Consider the following 13,273-nt stretch of genomic DNA (forward strand, 5'->3'; position numbering starts at 1 on the left):
GCCTAAGGTTGAATTTTTCTGACCAAATGATAGAATAATTATTCTTAAAATAACGGCCCTAAGGGCCGTATTTTAAGACGTTCCTAGAGGAACGACTCTTCCTGTGTGACGCGTTACTAGGGGGAAATCAACCTCCAAGCGTTTTTTAAACGTACCTCCTTCTTAGTGGAATCAACTCCATCTACAAGCTTACCGAATTTCTCCCTACTATTTTGAGCATGGATCAGACCACCCGTAGCCTACGGGTGCGGTCCAATGAATGCTACTTTCGCTACCAGACGCTACAGACGGAAGTGCTCCGGAGCACCGGTCCATAGGCGCTACGTTCGCTACGAGAATTTCTTTTCGGACCGGTCAGGAGCGAAGTCAAGATGGCGGAAATGAACGATGGTGGGCAAACTGGGATTATGAAATCAAAGATGTGGTTTTAATTGCGAATTGAGGTGACTATGATCATTGAATATTAATAAATACGTTTGAATATCATTAAAATGAATTTTATTTTTCAATACCGAGGCTCCACATAGTAAAGGAAGAAACTTTGGACTGTATTTCTCACACCAACCCTCGCCTACCCTTCTCAATGAAACTCATTACCCTAGTAAAGGAAAAAGTAGGTACTCTACCGTTTTCCCAGTTGAAACATATTAACTTATAATGGCTAACGACTATTAAAAAACATTAATCTATTTCATGTATATCCTATTTTTCTTCAGATTTTAATTTATGGCATGAGTATATTTGTCGATATATGTTCTTACAATCCTTTCTTTATATTACATGCCCCTTTTAATAATTTTGTTGCCTTTTGTATGTAAAGGCTGCTTCCAAAGACATTTGAGTTCATTTTGGGGGAGATACGAGAATGTTTGTCGATATTTAGTTCTTGCTACATATTTATTTAAATCACAATTAAATTTACATCTATTTACTAAGTGCGTCTACTCCGTTACTTCGTAGTCACTTATATAGGAGAAAGGCGTCCACATTCAGCGTCCATCATCTGCAACGTGAGTAAACTCTCCATTGCCTCAGTGCATTCCCTTCGAATTTCCGCCAAAAATTGACTCGCTCCTCCGCTGACCCAAGTTTTCAGGGGAGCGTCTGGAGCTGGTCCGGAGCGAGGCGGGAAACGGGTGTATGACGTTTGCCGTGACGTCACAGCCTAACCTGTAGCGCTCCGTAGCGAATAACGGACCGCTTGGTGGCGCTCCGAAGCATTGGTAGCGTTCAACGGACCGCACCCTACGTTATATACAAGGCCGTCCAACGTCGGGAAAAAGCTGGGACAGCGCACGTAGTTGAGTCTTCGGCCGGTAGAGGCGCTCTTTTGAGAACATGAATTACATGAGATCTTACGGGAAATAGCAACGGAACTGATGAAATTACGTTATTTTTATCTTAAGAGAGGCTCTAAATTCTTTCTAATACTTGTAAATCAACATAATACCCAGCAAGCCACCTTTAGGGTGTTTTGCAGGGAAAAATAATGAAGTATGAGAAAAAGCGAGGATATTTATATTAACGAGGTCTCGAGAAAATTAGTCCTAAGGCGATTGATTTTGGACCCTATTGCAAAACATTTTTCGATGGAAATGATTACTCACTAACCAAAACTTATCAAATATACAAGAATTGCCATGAGAAAAAAATCTCCTGAACCAGGAATCGAACTGCGGTCATACCGCCATGCGCGTCTTTAGGGCAGGATTGAGACTCTTAACCGGTCGTGAAGGGGCCAGAACTAGGACTTTTGTCAGGGGGTGCAACGATCAGTTTGCCACTATCCCTCCCGTGATCCCCTTCTCTCTTCCACCCCTAAAATGTAATACCTCTGTAATCCATTTTTTTATGGTGCGTTAGTTGAAATCACTCGCCGTATGTATGCTGTGAAGAACTTTTATTAATATTAGTTTAAAATGATTTTTAATTATTTTGGCCAACTAATTTAATTATGAAAGTTAAATAAATTTTGTAATAAATGTTTCAAAATTTTCTGCTCCCCTCTGAAATCTTCGCCAGAGGCACACGCCCCCTGCAACGCCCTAGCTCTAGTCTTGGGTTGCGGCTTCATTGAAGTCCTTTTTTCCCGCGTTGACATCCTTGACGAACCACAAGGGTTTAAAATCTAGCAGTGACGGATATAGATCTGCACCAACTAGGTGGTGGGCCTATCTTCGTGAATTACTACACAACCACGGGAATTTCCCCCTAGGCGAAGGGGGGTTCGGGGATTTTGAAAGTAAGGATTTTCCAGACTCAAAAACGGCTGTTTTAGACTAATTCTTTGATGAAAAAGACAGTATATTATGCAGGTGTAGTAGATCGTTTTATCAGTTCCAAAGCGTTAAAATAGGCCCTATAAGGTTACAAATAATTTGTATTTTGACTCGTTATAGTTGGTAAATTTACCGGAAAATTTAGCTATATGCTTTACGTCAAAGTAGTGACAAATGAAAATTTCAATTTTTATCTATAGCGTATGTTACGACTCCTAAGCGTCTCCCCTCCCCATAGATCCACCACTCTCATCTTGTACCATGAGCCTCGGAACAATAGGGTTGTTCACCATATTTTTTTTATTTAAGAAATCGAAAGATCGTGCTTCAGAAGGAGCAATGACAATAATATTATGCTATTTTCTTAATTGTACATGTTTAGAGAAGGCTTTAAACAGTGACAAATTTTACGTTACGCCAAAAAGCCCTACTTCCATCTTGAATTGATGTGTGACGTCACAAGCCTGTAGATGCCCTACTGCAGTGTTGTTTAAGTGGCTCAGCAGGGTTATTCCACTTTTTTTCAAGATCTCCAGCGTCTGCCGCCAGATCAATGTTTAAAGAAAATCCAAATTTATCCTTTCATAAGAGTAATAATAAGCAAAATTACCCTTACTTGTACATATTTATTGCTCATCATATCATAAATAGCACTACAACGTACACATTTCACGAGTTGTCTTTTTGATACGAATTATTCGAATATATTCCGAATCAACTGATTCAATGAAAAACTTGACTCACAATAAATATAAAACACTAATAAAACATGATAATCGGTTTTCCAATCACTATGCACACGCTCAAAGAATTTGCACTCCTTGAAGTTCGAAAGATTATCCACACCTCACTTCTCACTAACGACTTAGAATCAGTTTACGTTATTTCACATTGACATTTCGAGGACAATGAAATGAATAGGCTGAAACAAATAGCTAAACCGGTTATTGTAACATCAAAAAACTTCGAATTTCACTATTACTCTTACCCGTACTCTTACCGTAACCAAAATATGACCAAAACAAAAACAAACAACAGCGCAACGAAATTCGTGAAATGTAAACACTCGTGAATGCTCAAAATGAATAGGTAATAAAATCAAACGGAACTTAGAAGCGAACAAACGATTGAAAATTAATATGCGTTCGATGTATCCCTAAAGTACAACTAGCTCAAATATGAAAAATATCCCCTAGGCAATAGTTAGATACCTTAGATCGAAATGTATAGGGTTGATTGAACTAGCATGGAAGAAATAAATAATTTCGTCGAAGCAGTTACATTCACAACTCACTTCACTCTTTACTTCATCGTCTATATGCAATCATTCACTTAGGGGTACATTAAGGGCACAAATTGTGTTCACTTGCACTAGAAGCACAATGAAAGTTCACTGCACGTAGTTTCCTAGCAAATGCAGCAATACAAAACTTTCAATTCCTGTCAACGCTACATACATTGCCTGCCTAACTTGAAGAATGGATTTCATGTCGCCTTGATCCATCCGGAAGCTTCATGCACAACATAGGCCATTTCAAAATAAGGAATAACCTTGGCAAATGTCCAGTCGGCATGCAGAGTACTCAGCTTGGCATGGAGCGATCGAGGGTACAGGCCAGCCGTACAGGCTTGTGTCGTCATCACCTCTATTTCAAGATGGCCGACCGTTTTTGGCGGCGTTTAAAATTGTTCGAATTTTGATTGCTAATAATTCCATCATTACTTTTTCAACGCATCTGTCATTCATCCCAATCAAAATGAAATTACATCAGAAGTGATATACATTCGTTTTTTTAGACCGTTTTGATAGGCTTGAACAACCCTATTGCCATGGGAATCAAAGAAAGTCTGCTCAGTGGCCTGGAAATCCAAGATCACAGCCTCGATTCCCGGTTCAGGGGAATATTTTCTCATGGCAAATTCATGGATATATCACCGCCGTTCACGCAGCAGGTTTCGATATACTACATGACGTACCACTATAAAAGGAAAGAAAGCATACCACAAGAAAAGAAAGCAAGGTGTGACATTGTGGGTTAAAAAACCGCTTTTTCTTGATTTCGGATTTTGTTATGTAAACTGCCGTACCAATTCAGGGGCGGATCCAGGATTTCTTTCTGGGAGGGGCACAAGCAAGGCCGTATCCAGGATTTTGTTCAAGGGGGGGGGGGGGGGCACAAGGATACCTCGTCATACAAAACAAGCGAAATGATATTGGGACCGCATTAAAAATCTAGCATATTTCAAAGGATCTGGGGGGGGGGGGCACGTGCCCCTGTGCCCCCCCTGGATCCGCCTATGCGTACCACTCTATCTCTCTGTAAGGGGTACTCATTGATTGCGTGAATCGTTCAGGGGCAAGGGGGTCGAACCGATTCTCACCCAATCTCACGTGGAGGGGAGGGGGGTCCTGGCAAGTATCACGTCATTTTTTTCCGCAAGAAACAGTGTAAAATTGTAAGAAAACTGGGTGGAATTGAGCAAAACGTGTTCCTCTATTAAACTAGTTAAATTACATTTTTTGTGGGAATTTTCACAGATGGCCAAAGAGTAAACACCATAGTATGTTCGAATTGATGAGTGGAAGAAAGGATTCATTTGCGTTAATTCAGAAGACAGTATTCCATTGCGCGCCTTGTGGCCCCATTTCGGCCTCTATTCTTAGCTACGATTTTAGTCACACCCTTGAGAACACGAGAAATCAGTTTCTTGACCGTAGACTGACATCTGACGGAGTAAACGTTTCCAGTGACTACGTCAAGTTACTCTACCGACAGCAGGAAAACAGTGAAAACATGCCAAGAACTTGAATTTCAAAACTGTCTACCTCTCTGCGATAGAGTAAATGACTCTGAAGATGGCAAATCACTGTTGCTTATCAGGAAACTCAATAGCATTTCTAAGGGCCATGAAACTCCTGCAACGGAACCGGAAGATCTTCTCGAGATATTAAGTAGACCTATTCCAGGTAAGGTTACTGAAAAAGTGTTTGTCGACTGATTAATTATTTGATAGTTAATTAATTATTATTAACAAATTTCCCCAAGTGACCATCGCTTATATATTTGAAATATATATGAGAGAAGCTGCAGTAGCTTTCGTGGCGGGTTACCTAGTCCGAATCGCAGAGGAGAGAACTGAATGTATAGGGTGTCTGGAACCTCTCGCCGCATGTCAAAAAAGTGCTCCCTCACTGTTATTAGTGAACCATTTGAATAGATCATAGATAGATCGTTATCCTAGCAAAAACTTTATATATTTCCCAGTGTAAGCGGTGCGCAAACTTGACAGCAAAATTTTATATTCGGGCAATACTCTTTCTGCAACGCCAGCTACTTGAAGAGCAATTACTGACATTCATTTTACCAAGATTTCTGAAGGAATTTGCTTGTAAGCAATGCACAAACCCGGTATTGCTTCGTGTAATATTATAAAAATTTTTGAGGCCACTTCTGGACAATTATGCTAAAAAAGAAACGGACACTGTAACAGGACCTGCGTTTAGGAAAATATCACTTTGTCGGAAATGCCTATAATTTTGAAAACATTATTCCGTGAAAAATACCAAAAAATAAAGGCCAAAATTAAATAAATATGGTAAATGTTAGCATAATCACGAAAAGAGAACTAATTTTGACAAAAATTGCATCTGTTTCAAATGTTCGCCATTCATTCCCATACGAATTTTGTTCTCAAAACAGCGCCAGCGGCGACAACTGGAACTAACTCCAGACATGCTCATTCTGCCCGTTTACAGCTCACGTTGGACGGCCTTATGAATAACGTAGGCTACGGACCACCCTTCTAAATTGTAGGAACTGTTTCAAGGCCTAATATGGCGGAATGCGTTGTTAACCTCCGGATTTTGTCATTTTTTTCCGGACACATTTTGCAATATGCGATCAAAATTCCATAAAAATTACGCTTTTTTAACGTGATGATATTTATTTGTTTCATAATATATGCCTGTTATGAGGAAACGTATAAAAAGAACGAAAAAAGCGTTAAGTCTGTAAGTAAACAACCGTTGTTATGAAATGGATGCTGAATTTTCAAGGTATGTGTTGAAAGAGTCGTATATTTATGTTGGACGAATACACTTAAGGGATAGGTAGAATATCATTGAGTACTACTATTCAGAAAGGAATTTCTCCAGAGGTATCGCTTCACAATATGAACCGTAACAGACGTTATTTTACCCTCTGAATGGAGTGAACATTTAAGCAATCGTGTTCTGACGATTCCGTATATGTTAAAACTGCTAATTGCCTTTAGGTTTTATGCCTCCGGGTCATTCCAGGTATGTGGTATTTTTACGCAAGATTTATATTATCGCTTTGATTATGTAACACAGTATTAAATCTCGTTTGTGGCGATCTACCCGGAGTTGCTCAGGGGACGGTGTTGAGAATAATTAAGGTATGATTTCTCCTTAGTTTGGAAATTGTATGAATGAAAATTTTCCATTTGGAGGGGAAGTGTTATAAGGTATTGAGTTCAAAATATTTGGTAACCGTTACAGAGCATCAGTAATGACCTGGTGGCATTGATACCTCGTTACAATTGTAAACATAAGTTGCCAATTTCAGAGGAAAATACTGCTAGATGTAAGACATCTTTTTATGACAAAGGTCGATTTCCTAGAGTGTACGTATTGGGTGGTATCGACTGCACCTATGTTCCGACTGTGAGTTCGGGGGGAGAGTTAGGCTAATTGTACGGAAACCGGAATAGATCATATGGTTTTCATTAAACGTAAAGGTATGTAAATGTTTATTTACCAAGTTTATCACAACGTATCTTATGTTGAAATTGGCAGCTTCATCTCAAGGCATATTATGGTTTGAAAATATCAAGCTGAGGCAAACCGTGGTTGCTGAGTAATTCTACTTCTTAATAAATGGGATTCTGCTTATCCCTTTAGTGTATTTTTCTAACTGATACATAAAGCTCTTCCGAAACACACCTCCATACTGTACTGTTCCATTGTAATGGGTCTTGTTTAGTCTTGAATAAAATTATATTATTCCAATGAAAATCCATATAGGTAGTTCCTTCATTTTCCTTTCCTGCCCAAGACTCCCACTTCCTTTGCATGTCCCTTACAATGTATAAATACAGTTAACGACATGAAGATAGGTAGAGTTATCTCTTGTCACGGGTACTTCATTCTCCTAATTTAATACCCTATCTCATTATGTTAGGCCCTTTCAAAGTACCCATTTCATATTTGTAGGGACATACATACAATGGTATGCATAAATAATCATTAATAATGCATGGGTGATAATAATAATTATGCCAAAAAATTGGATTTTAGCAATGTAATTTCAAGAAATAAATAAAATTAAACAGTTCTATTTTAAAATTATAAATATTTGAACTAACCTTAGAAGAATCACTTTTAATTAAAAAATGGAGTGGTAATCAGCCAGATAATGAAACATGACTGTCTGATGGAAGGGCTGATAGAAGGAAGGAATTACAGAGTAAGGTAATGGAAGGCCTACCCCTGTTATTCATCTTCTGAATTGGCTATTAATATCTTACAACATGGAGCAAGTAATCAAGAATGTAAATAAGGAATTCTATGTCAGCAATGGAACACTAGTACATAGGAGAATCAAGTCCGCAGGCATACTCAATCAACCTTCATATTCAGTGACGATTGATATATGTGACTGATACTACTTAAAATATAAAATGGAATTTAAAAAAACTTTGATCCTTTAAAGGCAGTAATGCCTTGAGTAAGCAGTGAAATTACTAATTAGTGGAATTGTTCAAGCATACTACTTGATTAGTACTAAATTATTTTCACTCATGGGTGGTATGAATAAACGTCTTTTACAATTTTACATGAAAGCAACTATAAAATTGATAAAGCAGCAATGATTGACCTGGAGGCAGTAATAACTTACACGTTAAGATAAATATTACTCACTTAATTTGCTAAACGAAAGTTTTTCCAACCATTAGTTCGTGTTACCTTCACCAACATGTTAAAATTATCCAAAAAATTGCTTCATTTTGAACCTCATACTGCACGTTTGATGTTGACCACTCACTGTATGAAAAGAATGCATACTACATTACATCTTGCCTTTACCTATGTCATCATTTTACCTGAAAAGATTGAAAGAAAGATATACATATATAGGGATTGGGAAATGCAGCTAAATAACATTATACAGGTTCAATTGAATTTAGCTTTATTAAATGAAAATTAAACACATTTACAAAAACAAGAGAAATTTACTAAGGAAGAACAAAGTTGTTGGCTGGCACTGAAATTAAAATCACAAAACACATTTCCGATAGCAAGAAGACGATGCAAAAGCTAATGCAAAAAAGGCAAAATTGCTAGGTGGATGTGCAGAATTAGATGAGGAAGAGATGGGATATGGCTTATGAAAGGCAGGAGTAATGAAGGCGGGGAAAAGCCATGCAGGTGCAGAAGTTCTCATTCCAGTTACAGAGAGGGCACCATCACCACAGGAAATGGTTCAGGTTAAGGCATAGAAGCAGGCAGCAGAGTTATGGCATCTTTCATGACATCGAGGTATCCAGCAGCCCAGGAGAGAGAAGCAGGAGCAGGAGCTGACCAATGTCAAGGAAGAGGAGGAATTCATAGAGGAGTATCTGAAAGCTTGCAAAGAAGTGGCATATAAGCATATGATACATATAAGCTCCATGCAATAATACAGGCATAATTAGGTCTCTCAAAGCATGCATTATACCTTAATATCCATATGCAAACACAATGATCATTCGCATGCTTTTAATATCTTCATTTGTAATAATTCATTTCAAAGAGCATTGCATGGATTCAATTTTATCACACTGGGTTTCAAAATTGAAAGCCTCCATAAACTGAGCCTAAGGCTAGTACCAGTATTTTAAGTTTGAATTCCCATCACTAATTTGCCTATTCTGCAGAGGCTCAAACTGAAACGTGCATCAAACTTCTAACTACATTTATTTTGTTTTCATTATCCCTAAAATTAGGTAATTGCAATGAATATATTTTCCCTGAATAACCTTTGTCAGATAATCATTTGCTAATGACTTTAAAAACATCAAGATAATGGAGAATTTTAAAATGAAAGCACAAGCAACACCAAGCAAAATATATCATAACAAATACCACACGCTTCAACTTCGCCTCCTCTGTTTGAAGCTGTATGCCTTGGATACACTTCTTAAATTCCTCCTCCATATGGATGATGTTTCCAGCAGCCTTGGCATTGGCAAGTTCCTGCTCCTTAATAGCACAAGCAATCTCCGCTTCCCTCTTCCGGATCCGCTGGATGGCATCCTACTTTTCATTGTAAGATGCCATGAGTCCCAGCCTAGCCTCCATCTCCTTCTCAATGGCCGCTTCCCTGATTAATTATGCCCTTTTTGTACTGCAAGAAGTCCCTGCAGATTGCATCCTCGGAGTGTATGCTTCCTCTCGATGGTGGTCATTTAACTCAGAGGAAAAATAAGAAAGTATAACGTTGATTAATGAAAATCATGTGACATAATTCCTGGAAATAGCATCAAGTAACTCAACTTAACTTCAACCATGATGATTATATTGGATATGCAATGACATTTTATAAAGGTCACAGAAAAATAACCACACAATACACAAAGGCTAGTATGATGCAGGTCAATTTCTCTTTAACGAAGTTGTATTCCTTTAAGCACAATCATGGTACTGTACACATTTTATATTTTTTGACTGACAGATGCAACATGATAATATTTTACTTGATAATAATCTCAGTGCAACACTAAGGAATTCCCTTTAATAATGATAGGAACATACCCGTTTTTTTAATCAACTTGCCTGATATCTCAGAAATGTTGAGAGGAAGCAAACAATCCAAGGTCCCATCCCTACCCACCGGGGAAACGCTAGGGACCGCCAACGCATCAGAGTCCCCAGCATTCGCCGGAGAGTAGGAGACGGACGGCGAGGCTATTTCCATCTCTGGTGGCAAATCTTCCTTACTGGTGGGTGTCATTGGTCCGCCACCACTCTTCATCATCTCCTGCCTTTCATTCGCCAGCTCTTCCCGTTTCCTCATCTTGATATTATCGCAACTCTTCCTCAATTGCTTGGCGGTACGCTGTGAGATAGAAAAATTATCCGTTACATTGAGATTTACGACAAAATATATCACTGGACTTGTAACCAAACCAAAAATAAATATCCATCACTACAGCCACAATTGATAATGCTACACGTACACTACGTATATTCACGAATTTATTTACTTTGCCACTAAATAACAATTACAGCAACTCCGCCACCATTGCGGAGTCGTTTTAATTGTTACCCCTACCCCGCCGCTACAAGCCGAAACCAAAAGCTTCACAATAATAATTCCATTAACATTCCATTAACTTGGAATTATTGTTGTGAAGCTTTTGATTTCGGCGCAGGAAAATAAGATTTACTTGTATCGCATGGCGCGAATCACGTCTAATCTTGTATTGGAAATGAAGGGAAATACGTTTCGTGGAAAATCTCTGGCCGCGACATAATCACGAAGGTTTTTTGCAATCTACCACCAAAGTGCACTTTATGAGGATTTCAGCAAAGAATCTAAAAAAAAGTTATAGCTTTTCACCGGTTTTTAAACCCCAAAACCAATGAACTAGCTACGAACCTAGAATGAGCTACGTCGATGTTACCAACAGACTTACACGAGTTATGTTAGATTTTTGTTGAAAATGAGCAAGTTGTCTCGCGAACTGCCGAGCATGGATAGTCGCAATCGCAGAATGGCTCTTCATGAAAATGTCTCCGAATTTATAGATAGTTTTAAAATTATGACTTTGATAAATAGTTAGCGATCAGTCAGCAACCATTTTTCATAATTAATTGTTCATTGAAACAAAAATCTTTTCAACTATCAGACAATGCATTTATCACCATCATACTTCCAAACAAACATACTTACCTTCCGAACAAATTCGTTTGAATTAAATTCGTCCTGCACATTCAACTAGGCTCTCGCCTTCTTCGCCTTCCATAATGCATCCGTCTTCTTGCTTTCCAACACCTCCAGACGCTAGTTATGACGCCAATCAACAACTTCGTCTCTTCCCTTGTAAGCCTGTCCATCTTGTTGTCCTCCAGTTTTATTAATAAAAGCGATCTTCTTTTTGTTGATGCGTTCTTGCCGCAATGAACTGTGGGCAGCAAACGTCACACAAAGCATGACGTAGATATGAGAATTTCAGCGATCAACTCAACACCCACTACTTCGAAGAGGAAGAGTTTGGTGTTGCTGTAGGAACGTTCTTGACTGCGAATAGTAGGTGGAGATACAACTCTTTCTCATCCCACTCCGGCGATAAGAGTATTGTTTAAAAATACGGCCCTTAGGGCCGTATTTTAAGACGTTCCTAGAGGAACGACTCTTCCTGTGTGACGCGTTACTAGGGGGAAATCAACCTCCAAGCGTTTTTTAAACGTACCTCCTTCTTAGTGGAATCAACTCCATCTACAAGCTTACCGAATTTCTCCCTACTATTTTGAGCATGGATCAGACCACCCTTCTAAATTGTAGGAACTGTTTCAAGGCCTAATATGGCGGAATGCGTTGTTAACCTCCGGATTTTGTCATTTTTTTCCGGACACATTTTGCAATATGCGATCAAAATTCCATAAAAATTACGCTTTTTTAACGTGATGATATTTATTTGTTTCATAATATATGCCTGTTATGAGGAAACGTATAAAAAGAACGAAAAAAGCGTTAAGTCTGTAAGTAAACAACCGTTGTTATGAAATGGATGCTGAATTTTCAAGGTATGTGTTGAAAGAGTCGTATATTTATGTTGGACGAATACACTTAAGGGATAGGTAGAATATCATTGAGTACTACTATTCAGAAAGGAATTTCTCCAGAGGTATCGCTTCACAATATGAACCGTAACAGACGTTATTTTACCCTCTGAATGGAGTGAACATTTAAGCAATCGTGTTCTGACGATTCCGTATATGTTAAAACTGCTAATTGCCTTTAGGTTTTATGCCTCCGGGTCATTCCAGGTATGTGGTATTTTTACGCAAGATTTATATTATCGCTTTGATTATGTAACACAGTATTAAATCTCGTTTGTGGCGATCTACCCGGAGTTGCTCAGGGGACGGTGTTGAGAATAATTAAGGTATGATTTCTCCTTAGTTTGGAAATTGTATGAATGAAAATTTTCCATTTGGAGGGGAAGTGTTATAAGGTATTGAGTTCAAAATATTTGGTAACCGTTACAGAGCATCAGTAATGACCTGGTGGCATTGATACCTCGTTACAATTGTAAACATAAGTTGCCAATTTCAGAGGAAAATACTGCTAGATGTAAGACATCTTTTTATGACAAAGGTCGATTTCCTAGAGTGTACGTATTGGGTGGTATCGACTGCACCTATGTTCCGACTGTGAGTTCGGGGGGAGAGTTAGGCTAATTGTACGGAAACCGGAATAGATCATATGGTTTTCATTAAACGTAAAGGTATGTAAATGTTTATTTACCAAGTTTATCACAACGTATCTTATGTTGAAATTGGCAGCTTCATCTCAAGGCATATTATGGTTTGAAAATATCAAGCTGAGGCAAACCGTGGTTGCTGAGTAATTCTACTTCTTAATAAATGGGATTCTGCTTATCCCTTTAGTGTATTTTTCTAACTGATACATAAAGCTCTTCCGAAACACACCTCCATACTGTACTGTTCCATTGTAATGGGTCTTGTTTAGTCTTGAATAAAATTATATTATTCCAATGAAAATCCATATAGGTAGTTCCTTCATTTTCCTTTCCTGCCCAAGACTCCCACTTCCTTTGCATGTCCCTTACAATGTATAAATACAGTTAACGACATGAAGATAGGTAGAGTTATCTCTTGTCACGGGTACTTCATTCTCCTAATTTAATACCCTATCTCATTATGTTAGGCCCTTTCAAAGTACCCATTTCATATTTGTAGGGAC

General features: G+C 38.5%; 1 long non-coding RNA gene across 2 annotated transcripts; it reads right to left on the reverse strand.

The window, feature by feature from the left end:
- Positions 1-8,474: 8,474 nt before the first annotated feature.
- On the reverse strand, positions 8,475-11,485 carry LOC124168446. 2 transcript variants are annotated; one of them, XR_006866935.1, is made up of 2 exons: positions 11,237-11,485; positions 8,475-10,399 (listed from the first exon to the last, which is right to left on the reverse strand). It is a non-coding gene; the product is annotated as an uncharacterized LOC124168446 (long non-coding RNA). The 2 variants fall into 2 exon arrangements; XR_006866937.1 differs by lacking the exon at positions 11,237-11,485 and adding an exon at positions 10,521-11,228.
- Between the last annotated feature and the right edge of the window lie 1,788 nt (positions 11,486-13,273).

The sequence above is a fragment of the Ischnura elegans genome, chromosome 1, assembly GCF_921293095.1.
Source record: "Ischnura elegans chromosome 1, ioIscEleg1.1, whole genome shotgun sequence".
NCBI lineage: Eukaryota > Metazoa > Arthropoda > Insecta > Odonata > Coenagrionidae > Ischnura > Ischnura elegans.